General features: G+C 42.3%; 1 long non-coding RNA gene across 1 annotated transcript in view; it reads left to right on the top strand.

Annotated features, from left to right (window-relative positions):
* The window catches only part of LOC114486424 (uncharacterized), a 561,190-nt gene that overhangs the window by 317,552 nt on the left and 217,946 nt on the right, over positions 1-25,692 (top strand). The window contains exon 3 of the long non-coding RNA XR_003680111.2: positions 16,610-16,756. This is a non-coding gene — a long non-coding RNA (uncharacterized lncRNA). The remainder of the gene's footprint in view (positions 1-16,609; positions 16,757-25,692) is intronic.

Here is a 25,692-nt window from a genome sequence, read left to right as displayed (position 1 = left end):
TTTCATTTCATTTATTGTGTTGTTCATCGTTGCTTGCTTCCTCTTTATTTTTCTAGGTCCTTGTTAAATGTTTCTTGCATTTAGTCTATTCTATTTCCACGATTTTGGATCATCTTTACTATCATTATTCTGAATTCTTTTTCAGATAGACTGCCTGTTTCCTCTTCATTTGTTAGGTCTGGTGGGTTTTTACCTTGCTCCTTCATCTGCTGTGTGTTTTTCTGTCTTTTCATTTTGCTTACTGTGTTTGGGGTCTCCTTTTTGCAGGCTGCAGGTTCGTAGTTCCCATTGTTTTTGGTGTCTGTCCCCAGTGGCTAAGGTTGGTTCAGTGGGTTCAGTAGGTTTTGTGATTGGGGGGACTAGTGCCTGTGTTCTGGTGGATGAGGCTGGATCTTGCCTTTCTGGTGGGCAGGTCCACGTCTGGTGGTGTGTTTTGGGGTGTCTGTAGCCTTATTATGATTTTAGGCTGCCTCTGTGCTAATGGATGGGTCTGTAATCTTGTCTTGCTAGTTGTTGGGCATAGGGTGTCCAGCACTGTAGCTTGCTGGTCGTTGAGTGAAGCTGGGTCTTGGTGTTGAGATGGAGATCTCTGGGAGATTTTCACCGTTTGATATTATGTGGACCTGGGAGGTCTCTTGTGGACCAGTGTCCTGAAGTTGGTTCTCCCACCTCAGACACACAGCCCTGACGCCTGGCTGGAGCACCAAGAGCCTTTAATTCACACGACTCAGAATAAAAGGGAGAAAAAATAGACAGGAAAGAAAGAAAGAAAGGAAGGGAGGAAGGAGGGAAGAAAGGAAGGAAGGAAGAAAGGAAGGAAGAAAGGAAAGAAGGAAGGAAGAAAGGAAGGAAGGAAAGAGAGGAAGAAAGGGAGGGAGGAAGGAGGAAAGAAAGGAAGAAAGAAAGGAAGAAAGAAAGGAAGAAAGAAAGGAGGAAAGAAGGAAAGAAAAGATAAAATAAATTTATTAAAATAAAAAATAATTATTAAGAAGGAAAATTTTTTAAAGTAAAAAAAAAAAAAAAAAAAAAAACGGGTCAGTCAGAACCCTAGGACAAATAGTGAAAGCAAAGATATACAGACAAAATCTCACAGAGCAGCACACACATACACACTCACAAAAAGAGAAAAAGGGGAAAATAATAATATATCTTGCTCCCAAAGTCCACCTCCTCAACTTGGGCTGATTTGCTGTCTATTCAGGTATTCCACAGATGTAGGGCACTTCAAGTTGATTGTGGAGATTTAATCCGCCGCTTCTGAGGCTGCTGAGAGAGACCTCCCCCTCTCTTCTTTGTTCGCACAGCTCCTGGGGTTCAGCTTTGGACTTGGCCCCGCCACTGCGCGTAGGTCGCCCGAGGGCGTCTGCTCTTCGCTCAGACAGGACGGGGTTAAAGGAGCAGCTGATTCGGGGGCTCTGGCTCAGGCTGGGGGGAGGGAGGGGCACGGAGTGCGGGGCGAGCCTGCGGCGGCAGAGGCCTGCTTGACGTTGCACCAGCCTGAGGCGCGCCGTGCGTTCTTCTGGGGAAGTTGTCCCTGGATCCCGGGACCCTGGCAGTGGCGGGCTGCACAGGCTCCCGGGACGGGAGGTGTGGAGAGTGACCTGTGCTCGCACACAGGCTTCTTGGTGGCGGCAGCAGCGGCCTTAGCATCTCATGCCCGTCTCTGGTGTTCACGCTGATAGTCGCGGCTCACGCCCGTTTCTGGAGCTCCTTTACGCGGCGCGCTTAATCCCCTCTCCTCGCGCACCAGGAAACAAAGAGGCAAGAAAAAGTCTCTTGTCTCGTCGGCAGCTCCGCGCCCGTCTCTGGAGCTCCTTTAAGCGGCGCACTTAATCCCCTTGCCTCCTTAATTTCTTATAGAACTCTGCCAGATAGACATTATCACCCCATCTTACAGATGTGGAAATAGAGACTTCGAGAAGTAAGCTCAGACAGCTAAAGCAGTAAAAGTGGGATTTGATTTCTAGCTCGGCTGATTCCAAAGTCAGCATGCTTTCCAAGGTGCCATTGCCATGGGGGGTTACATGCATTTTAACTGAGAGTTTTAACAAGAAGGAACTGATTCTTTCAATAGAGTTTTGGGCATCAATCTGACATTTCTTTCGAGGAATCCTTGTCCTGAAATTATGGCACAGAAGTAGTGGTTTGGTGTTCTTCTCTCGATAATCTGCCCTGGTGGTCCAGTAAAACCAATCTTATACTTCATGAAGGGAAAACACCTTCCTAGGAAACACAAGACTGATGCATTTCATACAAGCCATAACTCTTACAGGCAGGGATGACCTAGCAATCAAGGACATCTCTGTCCAGGCAACAGGACTCTTGTTAATGAATTTGCTAATAGTTGCTTCCTATTGACTTACATTGGTCAAAGTTCAGTCATTGTCATTACTTTCTGAATCCCGAATGCTTGACCTTTTGAGTGATGTGACAGAGGTACTGCAAGACAAGCACCATCCCTGGGTATCTCCCTAGCTGGGATGGCTGTTGACTAGATACCTGCCCCCTACTCTTCTCTCCTCATACTCTCCCCAGTGGAGAGCTGGTTCAAATTCCATTGTTTCATTATCCTTTCTGTGCAAATAACTTCCAAATTGGCATCACCCCTGTTCCATTTCCACAAATATCCCCCTGTCTATCAGATATTTCCAGCAGGACATCTCACAGTCACTTCAAGCCCAGAATTTCCAAAATCACAAATTGTCTCCCCGTGGAGCAAGGTTTTTCTCCCAAACAGTTCATCTGCTGGTAACTCAACAATGCTAGTCATCCTTACTTTGGAATCCTTTATGAACGACCTCTTTTATTTATCCCTTACTTTTCTTCCTAAGTAAATTTTCTGGGACCCATTTCTTCATCCTGAATTCCACAGACATCACTCTGCTCCCTAAAGGCCTGGCTCTTGCCCTGGTGGATCTCGATTTTCTTGCAGTTGCAGATTGGGTTCTATCTTCAAATTCTGGGACTCATCCCATTTCTAGACAAAAGAAAATTAAAGAATACTGGGCTAATTGTTTTCCTCCCCCTCGGGAGCAAGCATCATAGTTTTAATCATGCATTGGAACATTTTAAAATTAATTTTTATTAACCAAGTAATAAGTGAATATTCTCCTTCTAATAATTAAGACATTACCATTAAAGCTAAAATCCCCATTGACCCTCCCTACTTTGCCCCCAGTGAATTCCCAGTTTGTTTGTATCTTTCCAGATCTTTTCCTAAGTTTTAATACACATATATGCATTCATAGAAAATACTATTGTTTTCCTTTTTTCTAATACAAATGATCACATATAAATGTAGTATACTGTACATATTCTGTGATATGTTTTTTTAACTCAACTTCCATTTATTCAATGAATATTTTTCAGGTAAATGCTCAGTGCCAGGCACTGTTCTGAATTGCTAAGAATACACTGGACAATCAACTGAGAAAATCAAACCCCCTCAGTTCATAGAGTTCACATGGACGATCTATTTACGTAGTACAAATAGGTACATCTCATGCTTTTCAATGACTATGTAGTATTCCATAGCATAGACATGCTGGAGTTCATCTAGCCATTCCTGTATTGATGGATATTTAGATAGTTTCCAATGTTTGGCTATGACAGTACTACCATGAGCACCCTCATCAATGCCTCCTTGGGCACATGTGCATGTCTCTCTGGGGTAAATGCCAAGACATGGAACTGCTGAGCCAAGTGCCGTCCAAAGAGGTTCTAGCACTTCCAGCAGTGTGTACAAGAGGACTCACTTTGCAAATCCTTGCCAATGCTTGATATCATCTGAATTTTATGCATTTTACTCATCTCATGAATGCAAAATGGAATCTTGCTGTTATTTAATGTCAATCAAGTTTTCATAAAATTCCCATTTACACGCTGGGATGAAATGGATGAAATGTACAGGTTGAGTTAAATCACTACAAGCCCTTGCTTTTTACCAGTTTACATTGATGGGGACAGATATGAAGGACAACATAGGAAAAAATGGCCATCAAGTGACCACATAAAATAAAGTAGCTATCTTTGGTTTCCCTCCGCCTTCTTTGTGGATAAGTTTCATGATCCTGAAGCTCCCTGGTGGCCATTTCTGATCTTCCTCTGGTGTGGTCTTCTATGTCTGAATTTCAGCTCTTATAATCTGCCTGTGAAAGAACTCTTGGCAAAGCTAGAGGGAGGATGTTGGTGAGGGGAAGAAACAGCACATGCAAAGGTCCCTATGCAGGGAACGACTGTGCCGGGCACAGAGGAGGTCCCACTTAACTGGGTGAGTGAATGGATTAGTCATGAGTGGCTCAACGTATCAAAGTTTAAAATAGGAGGCAGAGAGTAGTGAGAGTGAGGGTGGAGGGGGCGGTAGGAGCCTGATCACAAAAAGCATAGTATGACATACTAAGGATTTGGCCTTGGTCTTGTGGACAATGGGAAGCCCTTCCATGTTTACTAGAACTCATCTATAAAACTGTTGTCTGTTGTCTTGATCTTATTGTTAAAGTGAAAAAAAGAAGATAAAAAGCACTCTTCAGAGAAGTCTCCTGGTGTTAAGATCACTGAATTAAGATCAGTGATACTAATTAGGTGGTTTGATGAACACAGAATTGGAGTGAAAGTATGAGGGTGACTTTGAGGGAGAGTATAACTGTAGGACCAATGCATGCCTTTGTTCAACAAGGGTTTTTTAATGCTCACTCTGTGCAAGGTACCATTTAAATGCTGAAGATATCAACTGCACAGAAAAGATAAAGCTTATACTCTCATGGAACTTTTGTTCCAGTGGGGGTGGGCAGTGTGGGGGGGACAGACAGTAAACAGCCATGTGTTATGTCAGGTGGTTGGTGCAATAAGAAAAGCGCAAGTAAGGAGAAGGCACTGAGAGTGATTAAAAGGAAGAGCAAGAGTGAGCAATGCAGGGCTTCCCTGGTGGCGCAGTGGTTGAGAATCCGCCTGCCGACGCAGGGGACACGGGTTCGTGCCCCGGTCTGGGAAGATCCCACATGCCGCGGAGCGGCTGGGCCCGTGAGCCATGGCCACTGAGCATGTGAGTCCGGAGCCTGTGCTCCGCAATGGGAGAGGCCACAACAGTGAGAGGCCTCCGTACCACAAAAAAAAAATAAATAAATAAAAGAGTGAGCAATGCAGATGGGAGAATGGGGACATCAGGTAGAGGGAGTAACAAGTGCAAATGTCCTGAGGCCAGGTGTGCTTGGCACATGCAGGGAACAGATATTTATGGGGCGCCTGTGATACACCATTCTTGAGTTGCTAGAATAGAAAGGTGAGCAAGGGGGGCAAGATTGCTGCTCTTATAAGAAACACCTTTGTAATGTACTATCTTTTATTGGTTTCTTTCTTAGAGAGTGTATTAGTTTGCTAGGGCTGCCATGACAAAGTACACAGACTGGGTGGCTTAAGCATCAGAAATTTGTTTCCTCACAGTCCTGAAGACTAAAAGTCCAAGATCAAGATGTCAGCAGGGTTGATTTCTTCTGAGGCCTCTCTCCTTGGCCTGTAGATAGACATCTCCTGTGTCCTCACATGGTTTTTTCTCTGTGTGTCTCTTGTGTCCTAATCTCCTTTTCTTATAAGGACATTAGTCATATTGAATTAGGCCCATCTATATGATCTCATTTTACCTTAATTACTTTTTAAAGGCCTTATCTCCAAGTGTAGTCACATTCTGAGGTACTGGGTTTAGAACTTCAACATATGAATTTTGGGGAGATACAACTTAGCCCATAACATAACTATGTTATCTTTATTTTTTACCTTTTTTATTGAAGTATAGTTGCTCTACAATATTATATAAGTTCCAGATGTACAATACAGTGATTTACAACTTTTAAAGTTTATAGTCTATTTATATTATTATAAAATATTGGCTATATTCGCCATTTTGTACAGTATATCCTTTTAGCTTATTTTATACCTAATAGTTTGTACCTCTTAAGGCCCTACCCCTATTTTGTCCCTCCCCCATTCCCTCTCCCCACTGTTAACCACTGGTTTGTTCTCTATATCTGTGAGTCTGCTTCTTTTTTGTTATATTCACTCGTTTGTTGTATTTTTTATTTATTTATTTTTATTTATTTATTTTTTTTGCGATACGCGGGCCTCTCACTGTTGTGGCCTCTCCCATTGTGGAGCACAGGCTCCGGACGCACAGGCTCAGTGGCCATGGCTCACGGGCCTAGCCACTCCGTGGCATGTGGGATCTTCCCCAACCGGGGCACAAACCCGTGTCCCCTGCATCGGCAGGCAGACTCTCAACCACTGCACCACCAGGGAAGCCCTGTATATTTTAGATTCCACATATAAGTGATATCATACAGTATTTGTCTTTCTCTGACTTATTTCACTTAGCGTAATTACCTCCAAGTCCATCCATGTTGTTGCAAATGACAAAATTTCATTCCTTTTTATGGCGGAGTAATATTCCATTGTATATGTATATATATATATATATACACACATCTTCTTTATCCATTCATCTGCTGATGGACACTTAGGTTGCTTCTATATCTTGGCAATTATAAATAATGATGCTATGAACATTGGGATGCATATATCTTTTCAAATTAGTGGGTTTTTTTTCAGATATATATCCAGGAGTGGGATTGCTGGGTCATACGGTAGCTCTATTTTTAGTTTTTTGAGGAACTTTCGTACTGTTTTCCATTGTGGCTGCACCAATTTACATTCCCATTAACAGTGTAGAAAGGTTCCCTTTTCTCCATATTCTCACCAACATTTGTTATTTGTGTTCTTTTTGATGATAGCCCTTCTGACGGGTGTGAGGTGATATCTCACTGAGGTTTTGATTTGCATTTCTCTGATGATTAGCAGTGTTGAACATCCTTACATGTGTTTGTTGGCCATCTGTATGTCTTCTTTGGAAAAATGTCTATTCAGGTTTTCTGCCCATTTAAAAAATTGTATTGTTTGTTTTTTTGATATTGAGTTGTATGAGCTGTTTATATACATTGGATATTAATCCCTTATCAGTCATATCATTTGCAAATATTTTCTCACATTCAGTAGGTTGTCTTGTTTATTTGTCAATGGTTTCCTTTGCTGTGTTATTTTTAAGTTAGCAATAATTATCGTTGAATCTTTCTCCCTCTGTCTTGTCACATTTCCCTCCCTCCTTCTCTGTTTGAATGGCCACTGTACATTGGATCTTTGCTTTCACAGGAGTCGTTTTCAGAATGCATCTTTCCCAGGAGACAAGGCCACTGAGAATCTTACCATAGGTTAAATAATAGTAAGCACCCTGGGTTATCTTTCCCATTTATCAAAAATAGTTAGCTTGATCTTTGATAAAATCCCTGTGAGGATGCTACCTTGTACCTGACCAGGTAGGAGCCTTCAACAGAGCTGGCTCTGAATGGTTCTGCAGCAGCAGTTAATGTAACTGAGGCATGGAATATGGCAACTCTCTCACAACACTGGATGTCCATTTCATCCTCTGCCCCATCTCCTTTTCAAGGAGCCGAATGACATCATAAAGGGCTGTTAACTGTCTCAGGACCAGACCCACTAGGAGGAAGCTTGGCTACCCAGGACTGAGCCCAAAGCACATCCACACATTGGAAAGCATTTCTTACTACAGAAGACTGGGCACCTTCTGAGCTCAAAGGAAGACCCAGAATTCATGGGCGGGGGTGGGGACTGTTTCTTCTCTTCTAACCATTTTTCCAATCTCTCATACCTAAGCCCATTTCCTTCCTCCCCCATCCTCTTTGTTCCCCAAAGAAACAGGCTAACAATGCCTATACAATTATGGAGCTTTGTTGTTTAAATTCATTTTCAGGAATTATTGACCCCATAGAACTTAATGACACCTTGGAGTTGAGGCTCTTTGTGTAAATCCTTCATCCTTTACAGATTAACAGTCAGATGGGATTTGAAAGGGCTCCAATGTCCAAATGCTAAAATCTATACCAGACTTTCAGCTGAAAGAAAGTTACTATTCCTGCATACTAGCTTGATTTTTTAAAAACCAGAACACCACCAACACAACAAAATTCAATTGATGTCCCTTTCCTAAAAATAAAAAAAAAAAAAATTTTTTTTTTTTTTTTTTTTAAGCCAAGAGACTGATCAACTGGTTGAAAATCAGGAACATGAACAGCTTTCTCTCAAATGTACTATGTTCATGGCCTGTAAAATCTGATTCCTAACAACGTCAAATTAATTAAGTGTATATAAAGCAGCCACAGCCACTAAAAGCAGATTTTAACTTAATCAATGGAAAATAGGGAACAGTGTACTCCTAGGTTTTGCATAAAAAGCCACCCCTCTATTGATAGATTCAGAAGTGTAATTTTTATTTTAGTGGAGATCTTCTCCACCCTCCCCAAAAGGGAGCTGAATTTGTTTGACTTTAGCCAGGTTGTAGTGAAAGCATGAGACTACTAACTCCATGTCGGGTTTCTCTGGGATTAGAAGGTATAGAGGAAGGGGTGCAGTCCTACTGTGTGAGCCCATTCCTCTTTAAAATGAGCCCAGATGCACAGCCGGGCCCTGTCTGACACGCACAGCTTGAGCTAGCGCCGTTATTACCCAATCAAGGCATCTGCGCATTTCTAATCCTTCAATGCAGAGAGACAGTTCTACAATCCCACATAATATGTACCAGCTGAATGGATCCCAATTTATCAGTAAAACTATAAATTGCAGAACACCAGGCTAAGACTAAAGTAATAAACCCTGTGATCCCTGTACCATACATTTTAGGCCGTTATTTAAGGTCTCCAAGGAGATCGGTACCATAAAAACCATTTCTCAGGAATTCTGCCAGCTATAGGAGCTCACTGCAACTGTTCGTGCTAATATATTACAACTTGTTTATTGCACTCCCAAGCAGCCGCGGCATCTGCAGTGTTACCAAGGGAGGGGAAATGATTCACGTACTCTCTCGATAGGCAGCCAGATTTTTGTTTCCTATGTATACAAAAAAAAGAATGCTTTTCCTTTTCTCATACTCTTACTACTCTGTACCCCTCTCCCCAGAAACAGCTGGAAAGCTCAAAGGAGATGGAATAGGGCCTCTATTAATCTTTATACCTTTTTAGGAACTCTCGCCACTTTTAGTGCAAAGATATCATGCAGCTGTGTGGCAAAGTTTGTGCAAAATCTGGGGTAAACAGGAAATTGAGAGACACACAGATTGAGATGAGATGTTAATTTCACAAAGCATCCGCGTTGCCTTGGGCAGGTAATTTAACTTCTTTGAGCCTTCATTTCCTCATGTGTATTTTTGTTTGTTTGTTTTTAAGAAACAACAATGCCTCTTTAAGGATTAAATGAGATAACAGATGTAAAGAGCTTATTATAGTGACTAGTTTATAGCAGGAATTTGAAAAATGTTAGTTCCTTTTGCCTAATTATTTACTGCACGGACAGAATATAAGATACCAATTTGCTACTTTTATAAAAGAGTTGAATATATTGGAAACAAGATCTTAGTACATGAATTCCAGCTATTTGCCTAGTAAAGAAATCTTCAGTGCAATTTCTAGGGTGCTGATAAAGAAAAACCCCTGTATTAGTTTTCTAGGGCTGCCATGACAAAGTACCATAGACTGGGTGGCTTAAACAACAGAAATTAATTTACTCACAGTTTTGGAGACTAGAAGTCCAACATTGAGGTGTCAGCAGGTTTGGTTTCTTCTAAGGCCTCTCTCCTTGGCTTGTAGGTGACCATTGTCTGCCTATGTCTTCACGTGGTTTTCCTTCTGGGTGTGTCTGTGTCCTAATTTCCTCTTATTTCAAGGATACCAGTCATATTGGATTAAAGCCCACCCTAATGACCTCATTTTAACTTAATTATCTCTTTGAAGACCCTATCTCCAAATACAGTCACATTCTGAGGTACTGAGGTTAGGACTTCAACATATGAATTTCAGGGCATGAAATTCAGCCTGTAACCCTCTCCTACCTTGCCAACGCTGTTTTAGCCATGGTAGGGGGATAGAGAGGGCCTGATACCACCTGAGGAGGTTTTATGTGGGTCTAGGTGCCATTATGTGCTCATTATCATCTTTGAAAATACGAAGTGAATTTGGAAACTCACCCATTATATTGTTTAACACATGAAACAAATCTAGCGGATGTAGAAGTTTCAATAAAAATAATATTATCTTATGACACCCGCTGCCTAATTGACTGCTTCGTGAAGAACTTGAGAAAAAGTGTAAAGCCTTCCCAGTAATGGATTAGTAATCTGCTGACTGTGAAATCCTTTAGGTTGCCGAGAAGTCATTTCCCAGTTAATAGAGCTGGTAGTTATCTAGTGTGCCATCATGGTTGGTTTGGCTCGTGATGGATAATGGCCGGATCACAGAGTTGGACAGTTGTGCTGTGAAGAGGCTCTGCTCATCGGCATAGGGCCTTGCTTCTCTGCTCTAGGGACTAAGCTTTGAGAACCCAGTGGCCTCTTATCTCTGTGTGGAGAGTGTAGCAAGCCAAGGCAGGGAGGAGCCCAGCAGCAGGGCCATGGGGACTGGTTCTGGGGAGGTGTATTAGTTCCCTACTGCTGCTGTAACAAATCTCCACATCTTTCTTATCTTCCATTTCTGGAAGTCAGAAGTCCCAAATCCATTTCACGGGGCTAAAGTCAGGCTGTTTGTTGGTAGGCTGGTTCCTTCTGGAGGCTCCAGAAGAGAATCTGTTTCCTCACCTTTTCCAGCTTCTGGAGGCCACCTGTATTCCTTGGCTGGTGGCTCCTTCCTGCCTCTTCAAAGCCTGCAGCGTAGTGTCTTCAAATCTCTGATTCTCTGACCATGTTACCATTGTCACATTTTCTCTCTCACTCTGACCTTCTCTTTCACTTATAAGGACCTTTGTGATGACATTGGGCCCACCTGGATAATCCAGGATAATCTCATTTCAAGATCCTTAGCTTAATCAATCCGCAAGATCCCTTTTGCCAGGTGAGGTGACACATTCACAGGTTCTGGCAATTGGGATATGGACATCTTTCAAGAGACCATTATTCTGTCTGTCACAGGCCTGGCAGATGGGCTCTAGGGTGAGGAGGTAGGAGGTTGTCAGCAGCTCCAAATTCCAAGCCAAAGAATTTAACCTGGCTTGGGGGTGGGGAGATGGATAAGCATGTGTCCACATCAGTCGGGGCTGGGGGGAAGTGTGTGTGTGTGTGTGTGTGTGTGTGTGTGTGTGTGTGTGTGTGTGTGTGTTTTGTACAAAGATAGGGTTCAGGAGGCCCATGAACTATCATTCATTCATTCATTCCTGTGAAAGTGTCCCTCTCTTTAGATTCTCAAAAGTATCTTCACTTCTACTAGCTTAAGAGCTTGCTTCAGGCCCCAAACAAAAGAAAGAGCTGCCAGACCCCACAGATCTCAGAGCTCCCTAGAACCATCCTCTTTGCTCATTGTCACAAGTTCTATTTCTTTCTTTTTTCTTCTTCTAACTTTTTTTTTTCTGGCTACCGTTTATTGAGTACTTACCATGAGTAGATAGAGTGCTACATGCTTTATCTCTTATTTATCCTGTACTCCTTGCTGCATCTGTTAGCATGAGGTGTCCTGCCATCACAAATAAACCACAAAATTGCAGTGTTTCGACACCAAAGAGGCTATTTCTTGTCCACAGGGCCCTCTGTTGCTGGAGCTCTGGTCCCAGGGCAGCTTTCCTCCACACGATGGTTTGCTATGAAGGCCTTGTCCATGGGGCTGCTGCACATCCTCCAGGACCTGGGATCCTCTGCCTCTAGCACTTAGCTGGGGAAAAGTGAGTAGAGGTTTACCTGCTCCTTAAAAAGTCCTGGCCAGAAGAGGCATGTGTCTTTTCTGCTCACATTCTTTTGTCCAACACATGGAATACTTGGCCACAAGGGGGACTGGGTTATGCAGCTGTCTGGCTGGGTGGTTTCCTCCCAGTAGTGACTCAGACTGTGCAAGTGTCAGAGAGTGAGCATTTTTGGTGGACAGCTGCTATCTCTTCCATCCCCTGAATAACCCTATTTGGTAAGATCATCTCGATGTATCAATGAACAAATCAAGACCTGGATATTTCTAATAACATGACCTGGTTAAGTAAGTGGTATAATCAGGATTCCTGCACAGGCCTGTCAGAATTCTCTCTGAGTGCAAATCCTGTATCTGTACCCAGTGCCTCATGCCAGCACTTGTCCTGCTGCAATGCTTATCAACCTCCTTTTTGCCTAACAGTCCTCGGAGGGGTCAGCCACCCCCTGAACCCATGGGGTATCAAGTCTGCACCCCCTGTTCTGAGAGGCAGCCTAGAATCAGCCCCTTGCTATTCTCCTTTCCTGCCTTCTGCCTTTCTCCTGTCAGAATCCCAGGTCCCTTGTGCTGTCCCCAAACCCCATGATCCAGGTATCTTCTGATCTCTTATTTCCCTCAGTCAACAACATGGATCCATCATGATTCATTTTCCCAAACCTGTTCCAAAGATGGTGCCAGACATCTAGCCCCAGGTATCGCCATCTTTAATTCCTCCCTCTCCCTCATCCATCATTTACCTACCTCTGACATTTATCCCTTGCCTACTCTGTGCCAGGCACTACATGGTATGTTCGATAGAAATATGACCCAAGACTTGGGCTTAAGGAGCTGATGATGGCTATTTCAGAATCCAATAATGCCGGCATTTATCCTCCTCTCTGTTTCCACTGTCAGATGCTCAGCTCATGCCCTTATTCCCTCTTTCTTTGAGCACTCAGTAATTTCCTCACTGGTCTCCTACCTTATTTATCTTTAGTTTAGTTGCTTCCATATGTTGTTGCCAGGTTAATCTGTAGAAAGCAGAGTCTTGATTATGTCGATTTCCAGCCCTAAAATTTCTATAGCCCCCCAATTTCTACTGACCATAGAATAAGGTTAGAACTCTCTAGTGTGACATACAAAATCTTCCGTGATCTGTCACCTCCTGATTTTTCTAATTTTATATCCCATTTCCCCCTTTCCCATCATCCTACCCCAAACTGATAGTCTTATGAGTCTCTCCGTATTTTCCTTCTTTACCCCTCACTTACGTATGCATCCCACACATACCCTGGTTTTTTTCTGACATTAAAGTCTTTGGTCCTGCAGTCTCTCATATGAGTGAGTCCATTTGTGCCCTATAAATCGGTGTTGAATGAATGACTAGGTCCTAGCTTGGTCTCTAGCGCAACTACATCCCAAACATAATACTATGTACCTTTGTCATGGCAATAAATTCACTGTATACTGTATTATATTTATTTATGTACGTATCTTATCACTCCTACTAGACGGTGCTCAGGGCCAAACATGATTTACCTTTAGTTATGACATGCCAAACCATCTTCCACCTGAGCACAAATGCCCTGCACATAGTAGGTCCTCAAAAAAAAATCTCTTTCTCTGTGTGTGTGTGTGTGTGTGTGTGTGTGTGTGTGTGTGTGTGTGTGTGTGTGTGTATTGAATGGTTATACCCTGCTGGAGTACTTTGAGGATTATAGAGTCTATTAAAGGCACACAGTAGGCTCTCCTCTGGGAACATAATCATGCTAAGGTGTTAATGGCTGATAACTGTGCAGAGCCATTTCTATAGGGGCATTTAATAAGGAATCTAAAGGGATAAGTGTCTCACTTTAGGTTCCTGGACCAAGTGGGAGAGGTGTTTGGAGGCAGGGCTCCTCTAATCATTCCTCATGGGCAAATGGGATCCTCAGCACAGAGGCAGCCTGTCTGTCCACACTGGAAACAGTTTATGCCTAGGAATTAACACTGTAAAGTGAGGTGCCCCAGATACTGATGGAGCCTGGGGTACTGGAGTGGGAGACACTGGGTCATCTATCATTTAGCGTAGGATTGGGCAGAATATAGGTTGAACAAGTTAGTAAACGTATCAGAGCTGGGGTGTGAATGAGAGCTCTAGTGTAGGGCTCTTTGCAATAGTCACCTCTCTGGGTGCTTCTCACCGAGGTGGAGATGGACTTAGAGTACTGAAGTGTTATGAAGCTTCAGTGTTGCTTTGTTTAGTGAGTAGGCAGCTTTCTAACTGTGCCCTTTTGATAACCACAAGTGTTGCTGTCCTCTTCATTTGGTGCCAGTCCTGGGGAGCACAGACAGGCTGGGGGTTGCGTCTTTATTAGAGACATTAGCCACCAAGGGAGCCGGCTCGGAGTTTCACATAATTTTCTGCTGAGTAGGAGGCCAGCAAAGTCACCAGGCACCACATGATTTAATTAGAGACAAGATTTCAAGCTTTGTTTGTGTTCCCAGGATTTGGCGTGATGGTACAGCTGGGACCCTGGTATTTTGGCATCCTCTGTTTAGGTAATTGGTACGGCAGGGAGGGCTTCATTGGACCAACAGTAAGTTTTCTCCACTGAAGGTTTACAATACCCAAAATACTTTTCACTGACTTTAAATGAGTCACTGGATACAATCCAGCCAAGGAAGGCACATGTCTTAGAAACTCCGTTGCTGAAATTCTTCTGTAAGACTTCGGAAAGGCAGGGTTTGAAGCCCAACACACCTAATTCTTATATTAGTGATGTAAAGCTAACTCGTTTCTTTCAGTCTTCTCTATAGTTTATCTCCCTTGTACATTTCAGAATGTTGTCAATCAAAACGAAAAGTGTGACACGAGAATCCATCATGTCACGAATCCCCTTACCATCCTATTTCTCTTTCTATAATCTGGCATAACCTCCTCTTACTTCTGCTATTGCTCTCGCCATGCCCTGGGCCATCCCATATCCAAGTGACTCGGCGTTGCTCCACATGGAGGTGACAGTTCTTGGACTATGGGCTATCAGCAATACTCTCTGCCCCATGACAGACGGCACTAATTAGATTACAGTCCACTTTCTTAAAGAGCTGGTCTTGTGTATGGAGTTCTACTCAGGAGACCCCCAGGCAGCCACCACTGATCAGTGAAAGTTAGCAAGTGAGATAACACCTATTTTCCCAATTAAGCAGTTTCTATTGACTTCTAGAAATGAAAAATGAGGTTTTAGCTCTCTTAAAATATCCCTTCTCCTATCCTTTCTTCTCCAGGATTTTTTAGTTTTTCTACTGATCATTGTAACTTTAAGTAATATGGTTAATTTTCTCTTTTTTTGTTCGATCCAGTTTTAGCAGTATTTCTTGACGTCCTACTTTATAAGAAGAGGGTAATAGCTTTCTTGTAGTTTTCTTCACTTTCCTCTCCCATTGTACTTTTCCATGAATTTTATATTGTCATATTGTTAACATTTACGTCCTTTTCCTTGTATGGTGTGTCCGGCTCACTCTTTTTTTTTTTTTTTTTTTTTTTTTGTGGTATGCGGGCCTCCCTCTGTTGTGGCCTCTCCCGTTGGGGAGCACAGGCTCCGGACGCGCAGGCTCAGCGGCCATGGCTCACGGGCCCAGCCGCTCCGCGGCATGTGGGATCCTCCCAGACCGGGGCGCGAACCCGGTTCCCCTGCATCGGCAGGCGGACGCGCAACCACTGCGCCACCAGGGAAGCCCCGGGCTCACTCTTAATGAGACAGTCTACCCCCACCAATCTCTTCTTGTTAGCCTGCTTTATTTTTCTTTAGAGCAGTTTTCACCATTTGAAATATTACATATTTATTTTTAAATTATCTCTTCTCAACTAGAGTTTAAATTTCATGAATGGAGGGAATTTGTTTGTTTTGTTTAGTGCTGTATTCCTAGCATCTAGAATACTGTTGGCATAGTAAGTGAGGTGCTTAAATAAGTACCTGCTTAAGGAATAAACGGATTCTAGTCATGCTCCATAACCCCCAGTTCACTCCTATTGGCTGAACCAGTCCTTTGTGTCCACTAGGGTGTTGAAAACTTCCATTGAAGGCACTCTCCAAACTAGGATCCTATTAAAGAAATTTACTTATTATCTAGCTTTAACTTTTTAGGCATATTGGCTTCCTGAGGAAATGGAACCCAGAACAGGGACATTTTGATAAGAAGGAGGACAAAGAAGGGGAAATTTCACAACATGAGTTTGCTTAAGGAGGTGAAACTTTGGGAGATTTGGAATTACGCAGAATAGAAACTGAAAGGAGAGGTAGAAAAGGAAAGGGAACTTTACCTACTTCAAATATTTCTTCTTGGACTGGCTAACAGCTACATGTATGTAGAAGCAGTGTTCTGAAAAGACTGGCCTTTGAGTCAGATAGACTTGAGTTACAATTCTTCTCTGCTGTTGGCTGTGTGACATTGGATGAGTTACCCAACCTCTCTGGAAAATTAATTAGCATTATTCATAAAGATAAACTCCTGTTTAATAACTTCTGCATACTCCTGCTCTAATGCTCAAACGTAAAATGGAAAGAGTCTCTTGATGCCCTGGAGGAAGAAAAGGAAATAAGGGCTGCATCGTTCAGTTATAAACAATGAGAGGGGCTATATTTTAAATGAGGAAAGTACTTCATTATCTCACATGACAAGGAGTGTGGTGCTAGGTCATTTGTGGGTTCGTTCAATGGCTCTGTGATGTTAATGAGTAAGGTCAGAGTCTGTTTCAGCTGTTTCCTCAAGATTTAAGGTGGCTGCAGCAGCTTGAAGGATATCTTTCTTTATGTGACAGAAAGATTGGAGAATGGGAAAGGGTTTTCTCCTCACATTCTTCTTTCTTTTATCAGGGAAGACACTCCTTCCCAGAAGCTCCCAGCAACTCTCATTTATGCGTAGCCACAAGGCATGATGGGAAATGAGTATGTGGCATTTTGAGCCTCCATCATGGAAACAGGCTCCACCCAGAGGAAGCAGCGGGTAGATCTGGCTATTGGGTAAGCAACTAAACAATATCTACTCCAGATATAAGTGACTAAGGGAATATAATATGTTTGTAGCAGATATATTTTTTTAAGATTTATTATTTATTTTATTCAGTTTTGGCTGTGTCGGATCTTAGTTGAGGCATGCGGGATCTTTCGTTGCGGCGCGCGGGCTTCTCTCTAGTTGCGGCATGCGGGTTTTCTCTCTCTAGTTGTGGCGCACAGACTCCAGGGTGCGTGAGCTCTGTAGTTTGTGGCACGCAGGCTCTCTAGTTGAGGTGCACGAACTGAGTAGTTGTGGCACGCGGGCTTAATTGCCCCGCGGCATGTGGGATCTTAGTTCCCTGACCAGGGATCGAACCCATGTCCCCTGCATTGTAAGGTGGATTCTCTACCACTGGACCACCAGGGAAGTCCCCCGTAGCAGATATTTTTACTCAGCTTCAACACGCGGTGCTACAGGCAACAGTAAACACCTCCAGAATATCTCTACATAAATCTGAAGAGTACACACTTAATCCAGATTACTGAATAAGAGTTGCCATTTCCTACTATGTAGTAGACACTCTACAAATATCAACTTATTTATGTTTTCCAATAACATCTCATAAAGTAGGTAGTATTATTCCTCTATTACACAGATCTAGAAATGTATATCAAGTTGCCTAAGGCCCCCTAGCTGGTAAGTGGCTGAGTTACGATTGGAAGTTAGAGTTTTCTGATGCCTGTGTTTGTTGTACTTCCTTGTCTCCACCATACTCTTCCCCAAATGCTTACCTGCCCCAGCCAGGAAATATGGTCTTCCTCTGGGACACAACAAGATGGCCAGATGACTGCCTCTGAGGCCCTTTCTAACACAGTCATCTAAGAAGTGAGCATTCTTTGATGGTTTGAAGAGTTCTTTTAGTTATTTTAATTTTTTTCCTATTGACCTAAAGGCATTAAAAAAAAAAAGTACACTTAGGTATGATTCAGTGATTCTGAGTACTTTTTTTCCCTCCGTTTAAAATTTTTCTCTCTGATTGCTCCATTCTTGTTTGCAACTCTCGTGGCTGGATGAAGCCTGGGCAAGTCTTTGGATGTCAGTCATTTTGAAGGGCGACTTTCTTGCATGACTTGGTGAGATATGAAAGGAGGAGAACCACAACAGGGAGGCTGTGGTGAGGCATCCCCAGGCAGCTGGCAGTCTCGAGCATCCAAATGTAATTGCTCTGTTTTATTCACCCCAGCCTGCCTGCTGTGTTCATCAGGCTGGCCAGTGAACAGAAGGTAATCAAGGCTGAGATGGCCTCAGAAAGTCAGGCACGTACAACCAAAGTTAAAAATATGTTAAAAAAAATTACTTGGATGTGATTTGCTCTCATAGAACTCAATTTCTGGATAAGAACAAGAAGAAACAGTGCAAAACTGGAGCACTAAAATTCATCTTTGCTGAAGAAAATGCAGGGAGAGCTGTGAACATTTAATAATTTTGGTATCTAACCACCCATAGTAAGTGCTTGCTTAATGCATAGACAAGACAGGGAGATTCAGAAAGCAGGCAACTCAAGGCATTTCCAATTTATTTAAGGAACTCTTTGATCTGTTTTGAAATTTAGGATTCTGCTTTTGACTTTGCTAGATAAAGTTGGAGTAGAAATGAATTATTCATATGAAATATTGCCTCAATAACACTGCATCAAATAAACATAATGAAAAGCTGCCCATGTTATATAAGGGAAGCTAAGTCACAACTCTTCTGAATTGCAAAGTTAAGCACTCGGGGCTAGATTCCTCTCCAACATTACTCTATGGAAGAGTCTGCTTAGGAGGATGTGACACTCAGTTCCTTTTTATTTCCAGTCAGATATGCATTTGTGGTTTATGGGTTTAAACTGCAGTTATAACCATAAATCTTACAGTCCTCATCCTGAATCCATCCAAGTCATTGGAGGCCTGAGAGCAATTTCCAGGACAATGTATCCCACACCACTTCAGCATTTTAAGCTCACCATAGAAATATGGTAAAACCAGTATGTTCCCCCTCCCTCCATGAAGTATGATATTTTCAGCAGCCTCTGAAGGCATACCTACATCCATGCCTTGAAGGGAAAATTTTAAGGCAAATAGAACCATCACTTATCAGCATCATCTTTTCTGATGATGCTTTGGATAACAGGTTAAAAGAGAGAGAAGGATACACCAAACCTAGACAGTGCACATTTGGGGAATTGAGCTCTGCTGCAATTCAATAGATAACACTCGAATTCTTGCTGACAATCCGATTTTAAAGAATGGTAGTTCAATAAAGGTATAGGAAGTCGCCAGAGTCAGACTTGGGCAAAATGGTGAGGAAGGCAGAGTCTGTCTTCAGAGCTGCCCTTGTCCCCTGTCCCTCCTTTCTTCCTCTTCCTTCAAAAATATGTATAGCCATGTGCTGTGTACCAGGCACTGTGCAATGGTAAACAAGACGGCATGGGCTTTGCCGTCAGAGAGCTGATGTTTTAGAGAGGAAGAGAGGCAATAGAATAAGTAATGAACAAACGTGTGATGAGCACGAGGCCCGGGGAATTGCAAGGTTCCGTGGGAACGCATGGCTGGGTGTCCTAAGTGTCCGAGAAGATGTCCTTGAGGAAGGGCAACGTAGGACTGGAAGCCAGCATTAGCTGGGAGAAGGGATTGTTGGTGAAGATTTAGGAGAGAATGTTTCATGTACAGGAAACAACATGGGCAAAGGCCTGGAGGCGAGGTAGAATGTAGCATGTTGTAGAAACTGAAAGGAGTTTTCTTTGCCTGGGGCTACGATTTCCAAGGGGGAGACTGGTGAGAGATAAGAGAGAAGTTAAGAAGAGATCAGATTATAAAGAGTGTATGTTAGAGAAGATAAAGGGTTTGGACTTCAGAGCAATTGGGAGCTGCTGAGGGTTTTCAGCAGGGGTGTGGCATAGTGAGATTAATATTTTGGAAAGATCACTAATGATGGTCTAAAGCAGTAATTGGAAGGGAGCAAGGATGGAGGCACAGAGATGCATGGGAAGCTGCTGCAGTCACCTGCCGAGGGATGGCAGTGGGCTGCAGCAAGGTGGGAGTTTGGGATGAAGAGCTTTAAAAGAGGTACTATTAGCAGGACTTGGTGACTGATTGGGTGTGGGGTGACCGGGATACCCTCAGGAAAACTCTCTCTTAGAGGACGGAGAATAAATTCATTAAGAGAATTGAGCATATTTAGTCGGGAGAGGTAGAGTGAAGAGGATACATGAGAGAGATTTTCAAATATTTAGTATAGCATCGCTTACAAAATGTTTTGATTAAATTTATTGTCTCCAAGTGACCAGTCAAGAGTGCATTTATTAAAATATTATATGTCCAAAGAAAATGAGTGTAGGTGTTCTGTGGACTCATGCATAGCATCGTAGAATTGGGGAGTGTGTCCCAGTCCAAGTATTCTCCATCACAAACCCAGGGGTGAGGAAGAGGAGTTGGGGCTGCTGAAGAAAAGGGCAGCTGAGCTCCTGCTATCTGCTGTGTCTGTTGGGTACACGTGGGTACAGAGCAAGTACTTCTTGACCTGAACTGCACTGTGGGGCTTCAGAGGGTAGGGTTAAGGTTACAAAGGGGAAGATATCAGCAAGGCACGAGGAAGAACTTTCTGACAATTGTCTGGCAGTTGTTTCAGTGAGGTGAATGCCTCATTCCTGGATATGTTCAGGTGGATCTGGCCATACATCTGTCAGGCAGGGGTTTTCCTGTTGAGGTCCACATCACATGATCTCTATTGTCCCTTATGGCTGTCTGTAAATAAATGATTCTAAGGAATTACACTCCCTGCCAGCCAGGGGAAGCTGTCCATCTCACTCGTCGCTGTACAATCACGAGTCAGTATGAGGAGCTGACAGGATTATTATTATAGGAGCTTTGAGTCTCTCCAAAGAGTATCATTGTTCTGTCATTCCAGATGTTTGTCATCTTACAGCTGTATTACACTATGGTCTCTAGATATTGTCTTGGCTTCTCTGAACAAAATTGGAAAGAGAATTTTCATTTTATCAAGCGAAAGTAGCCTCACTAAGTTCTTTTACAGAGATGTTTGTTTTATAATTCAATGCATGATATCAATTTGGGAAAAATAATTAAGAAAGATCCAGAGGAAAATATTGTATCAATTCTGCCTTTAGCGTGACTACCTTACAATAAAGAGGCAGAGGATCAATCTGATATTAGGGCTTAAAGTGAGCATGAGTTGTATGTGTTGTTTACAGTTCTTTCTGAAAGCACTTAGGTGCTCTTTATAATATGAACAAATGGCTGCTGAGGACCCTCCTAAAACTGTCAAATTCACTTTACCTATGTCCAAGTTTTTACCTAGGTTTGCTAAGTAAATAGAAGCCTATCATCTCTTGTGTCACCTCTCTTCCTCAGGGTTATGCTTTCAAAAGCATTCTCAGCAGGAAATAAGTTTCATTAGTGCTTGGAAAATAAATTGGTGAGGTGACAGATTCTGTGGTTTGATGGAAGCTCAATTATAATTGTATAACATAATATAGCAAGTGCAGATGAAATCCTATTAGGGTCTGGAAATCCAATATCTCATCTCTATGACTTTTAATTGATCTTTACACATATTGTCATTGCAGTCAAATATCTGAGCTGATTCCAGTACACGTAAACAAATGTAAGCACATTAACTCTGTTAATAATTTTAACAAGTAATCTGTATTTCCCATTAGATTGTCTCCAGTTTTGCCTTAGCATAATTAAAGGTATCAGCAGTGATACGCCTAATGCGTTATTTAAAGTATGCATGTATTGAAGTCTTGCTTTTGTCATTAACTACATCATGATGTAATCTATGTAGCCACCATTCAGAAATTAGACTTTCTCTTTCTCTGAAGCAAACATGGATGGTGGGGGGGTGGGAGAAGGAGGCCTTGTGGGGTGGTGCAGAAGCTGCAGATGAAGAGTAGAGTCTGAGTTCAAGTTTTGACTTTACCACTCAAATACCCATGTGAAACCTTTAAGCTTTCTGATCCTGTTTCATCACCTCTCCTAACAAAGAGATGGTCCTCATTTTTTCTCTCGGTGCTAACATTCTGGTTTCTATATGGTAGACACTGACTCCCTTCTTTGCTAATAATTGACAGTTGAATACAAATACTGTTGACTTTATGTTCATTTTTGCTCAAATTTCATACAGCTGGACAATGTAAGCTCAGGTGTGTGTGTCTGGAAAGGTGGTAAGGGAAAGTGTTTCTCTTGCTGATTGTCATATCTGCAACATCAAGCTCAGTACCTGGAACTTGCTTAATCAATATTTGTTGGATGAATGAATGCATGCATTCTAGTCATTCTACCTTCCCGTGGAGATGGATTAGAGAGATTGGCTGGGCATCCCCCCCTCAGTATCCCTTGTGTTATTATCCTTCGGCTAGATGAAAACATCATGAAGTTACTCTGAAAGTACACCTTTAATGACATGACATGACATGACAGGACATGACATGACATGACACTGAATGCCTTCTCCTATCCTTAATGAAATGGAAGTGAATCAGAACAAACCACTGTCCTCCGGACTGTTCCCCACACTTGCCTATTAGTCAGAGCACAGCCTGGAGATGCTTCTGTTAGTCAAGGGCAAGTGGAGACTTATTTGTCAGTTTCCAGCTTGCTCAAAGTGGGAACTAGTGTGTGCTACAAACATGACATTTGAGAGTGTTCTTTGAGTACTCCAAGAACATTAGAGTCTAAACTATGCTGCAAACAAAAACAACTTTTAATACCAGCTATGACTAATCCAGTGCTTTTGTTCATTAGGTAGAACAAACATTCTGATTTGCAGTCAAATGTCTACAATTATCATGAAAGCCTGAGAAAAATCCTCCCTGGCAGGAGATCTTATCTCAGCACACAGAACAGATAAGATTCATTCCTTGGTAGACAATCTCCATGCCTAGGTGATCCCAGTAAACAGTCTTTTCGGAGTGAGTTTTAGCAAATGGGTGGCTTATTCAGGGTTTTATCTGTTTAAGTTCATCACTTTCTGAAATCGTCTTTGCATATATTAGCATATATTCATTTCACTGATTCTTTGTTTCTTTCGATGGGGATACTCTGTCTGCTCCTTATTTCATCTGATTTGCTTTTGAAATGAAGAACCCTTTTCTTCTTTAGGTGTCCTTTGAAAATAAATAGAATTTCCTGTACATTAAAAAGAATAAAAATAGCAGAGTTCTAAAGCAAGCCTTCATTAAGGGCAAAAGCCCCACGAGAAAAATCATTAGTGCCTTTCCTCCTGCATTGAAAACTTCTAGGAAGAAGATGGAGAGAGTATTAGGAATTCCTGAAGTGAATGAGATCAACTCCAAGGTGACACCAGCCTCTCTTGAATTAGTGACCTTTTGCTTGGTTTTTCTTGTTTGCACAAGCAGAGGCTTTTGACATATTCCCCAATACCCTTAATTCCTCTCTGTTTGGCATATTACCAGCAACATAAAAAAGAGAGAAAGAAGGAAGCTCTCATTTTATCTTTGAGCTGCTTAAATATTTATGTTCTAATTTGTTATTGACTTCATGTGGAGTTTTATCAAAATATAGATGGAAAAGTTTAAAGATCGCTCCTGGGAGAGCACTTAATCCATTTAAAAATAAATTTCGAATGGCCAGATTTTCTGGGCTTAAAACATGAAGCTATGAAAGAAAGCAAAACCAAAGAAGCCCAGTCTATATGCTGACATTTGTAGACAAGGATAAAGGAAAATTGGTAATGAAAATGCTAATCAAATATCATTGTGAATGCTCATTTTTTTCATTTTTAAAATATTTGATGGAAACCTTTACTAGATTTCTATTTTAATTACTTTTCATTTGCAAAAAAATGAAACCTAATTAAAAACACCCTAGGGTAAACCCTTGGGAATGAGTCTTTGTTGCATTTCGCCTCCTGTTCCTATTTCACTTTTAGTATACTCATGCTTTCTTAGACACTTAATATGTTAATTCTTTCAGAAATAGCTACATGTTAAGTGCAGGGACTGGGCAATATTTATAGCAAAGGACTGAATCTCTAATGGTGAAATTTCAGAGAACAAAAGGAGAGATCAGTTTAAACAGATCATATACACACACATTCTTTCAAATCCAGCCATATGGATCTATGCTTGAAAATGTATCCTCTATCACTGCTGCCTTTATGACATAACTAACATTATTTATCCTTCTATCCTAAGACCTTGCTGACTCTGTTTTTGACCAAAGTTCTTACAGCAACAGGTTACATATTGCAAAGAGGAAGTGCCTTATTTAACTGAGAAGGCTGTTGAATACCTACTTCAAAATTCTAACCTAACAAGACTTAGTTTATTGGCAAAAGTAGTATATATTTTAATTATTTTATAAAGACTAGATACTGCTTTGTGTATTTTGATTTCTAGAAGACTGTCTTATTTGCTTGGATCAGAGTTTCCCATATTTTCGGCCTCAGATCAGGTCCAGCTCAGAGAAAATTTTTATGGGTACTCAAAACAAACATAAATTTGAATGGAGAGAAAAGGAAGGAGGGAAGGATGGAAGAAAGGAAGGAAGGAGAAGGGAAGGGAGGGGAAGAGAGAGAGGGAGAGAGAGAGAACCTTGTGTATCGCCGGATTCTTGTCTGGACTCAGAGCAGTGGGACACAGCTTCTCAGGGAATGGGCAAGGTCCATGCTAAAGAGGCAGAAGCGGAACACAGACTCTGATGACTTCTCACAGAAGTAGTGCTCAATCCCTTCAGATCTGCCAGGCTTGCCTCGGAGCTACATCTTCGGTCAAAAAGAGGCATGACCCCTGTCCTGAAATTGGCTCACATGCTGACACAAACCTGCTACAAGTTACACCTTCCTGAACTGAGAACAAATGGCAGAGTTTTCAACACAGTACATGAGGTGGCTTCCAGGTTGGAGGTTGCAGGGTGAGCAGAGCTTCTAGCTCCCTCATTAGGGGTTTCTTGGTGTGATCGTCTCCTGTCGAAAATGGAGAGGACCAGGTATGGGAAAGCCCTGAAAGGTGCCTTCTCAAGCCTCTTGTACAAACTGCATGTTACCCAGATCTAATATCAAAATTCTGGCCTAATTTCTTACTGTGGTACCAGGGCCAGCCATGTTTGCTCTTCATCTCAAGCATCAGACTTGTGCAACGTATTAGTCAGGGTTCTCCAGAGAAATAAAACCAATAGGAGATTATCTATGTATGTATGTATCTATCTATCTGTCTATTATCTACCTATTCTTACTATAATACATAGGATTTATTATAAGGATTGGGTCATGCAATTATGGAGGCCCACAATTTGCCATCCGCAAGCTGGAAGCCCAGGAAAGCTTGTGGTGTAGTTTGAAGACCTGAGAACTGGAGAGCTGGTGGCGTAGATTCCAGTCCAGACATGAAACCCTGAGAACCAGGGCAGTGAGGGCAGAAGACTGATGGGCCAGCTCACATAGTCAGGCAGAGAGAGAGGGACTCCAACTTTCTGCCTTCCTGTTCTATTAAAGCCCTCAGTGTGGGATGATACCTACCCACAATGGGGAGGGACACAAGCTTTACTCAGTCCATCACCAGTTCAAATGCTGATCTCTTCTGGAAACACTCTCAAAGACACCTCCAGAAATAACACTTAATCAGATATCTGGCCCAGTCAAGTTGACACATAAAATTAGCCATCACATTCAGTCACCCTGCAACTGGCTACCTGGTTGTGGCCCAGGAGAGACTGGTGGGGTAGGTCTGGCCCAGGACCCTCGTAGCTCTCAGAGACCTTGCAATCTAGGGGGAAGACAGGGCTGCCACGTTGCCCATCTCCGGCAAGTACAAAGGGAAGCGTGCTTCTGGGTAACTGGCGGTGCACAGCTTGCACAGCCATATATGGTGACAGAGAGCCATGATCAGATTTGTGCCTTAGGAAGATCACAACAGAAATAGGTGATACTGAAATGATAC

The sequence above is a fragment of the Physeter macrocephalus genome, chromosome 6 (assembly GCF_002837175.3).
Source record: "Physeter macrocephalus isolate SW-GA chromosome 6, ASM283717v5, whole genome shotgun sequence".
Taxonomy (NCBI): Eukaryota; Metazoa; Chordata; class Mammalia; order Artiodactyla; family Physeteridae; genus Physeter; species Physeter macrocephalus.
This window is presented reverse-complemented; position numbering and strand designations above follow the sequence as displayed.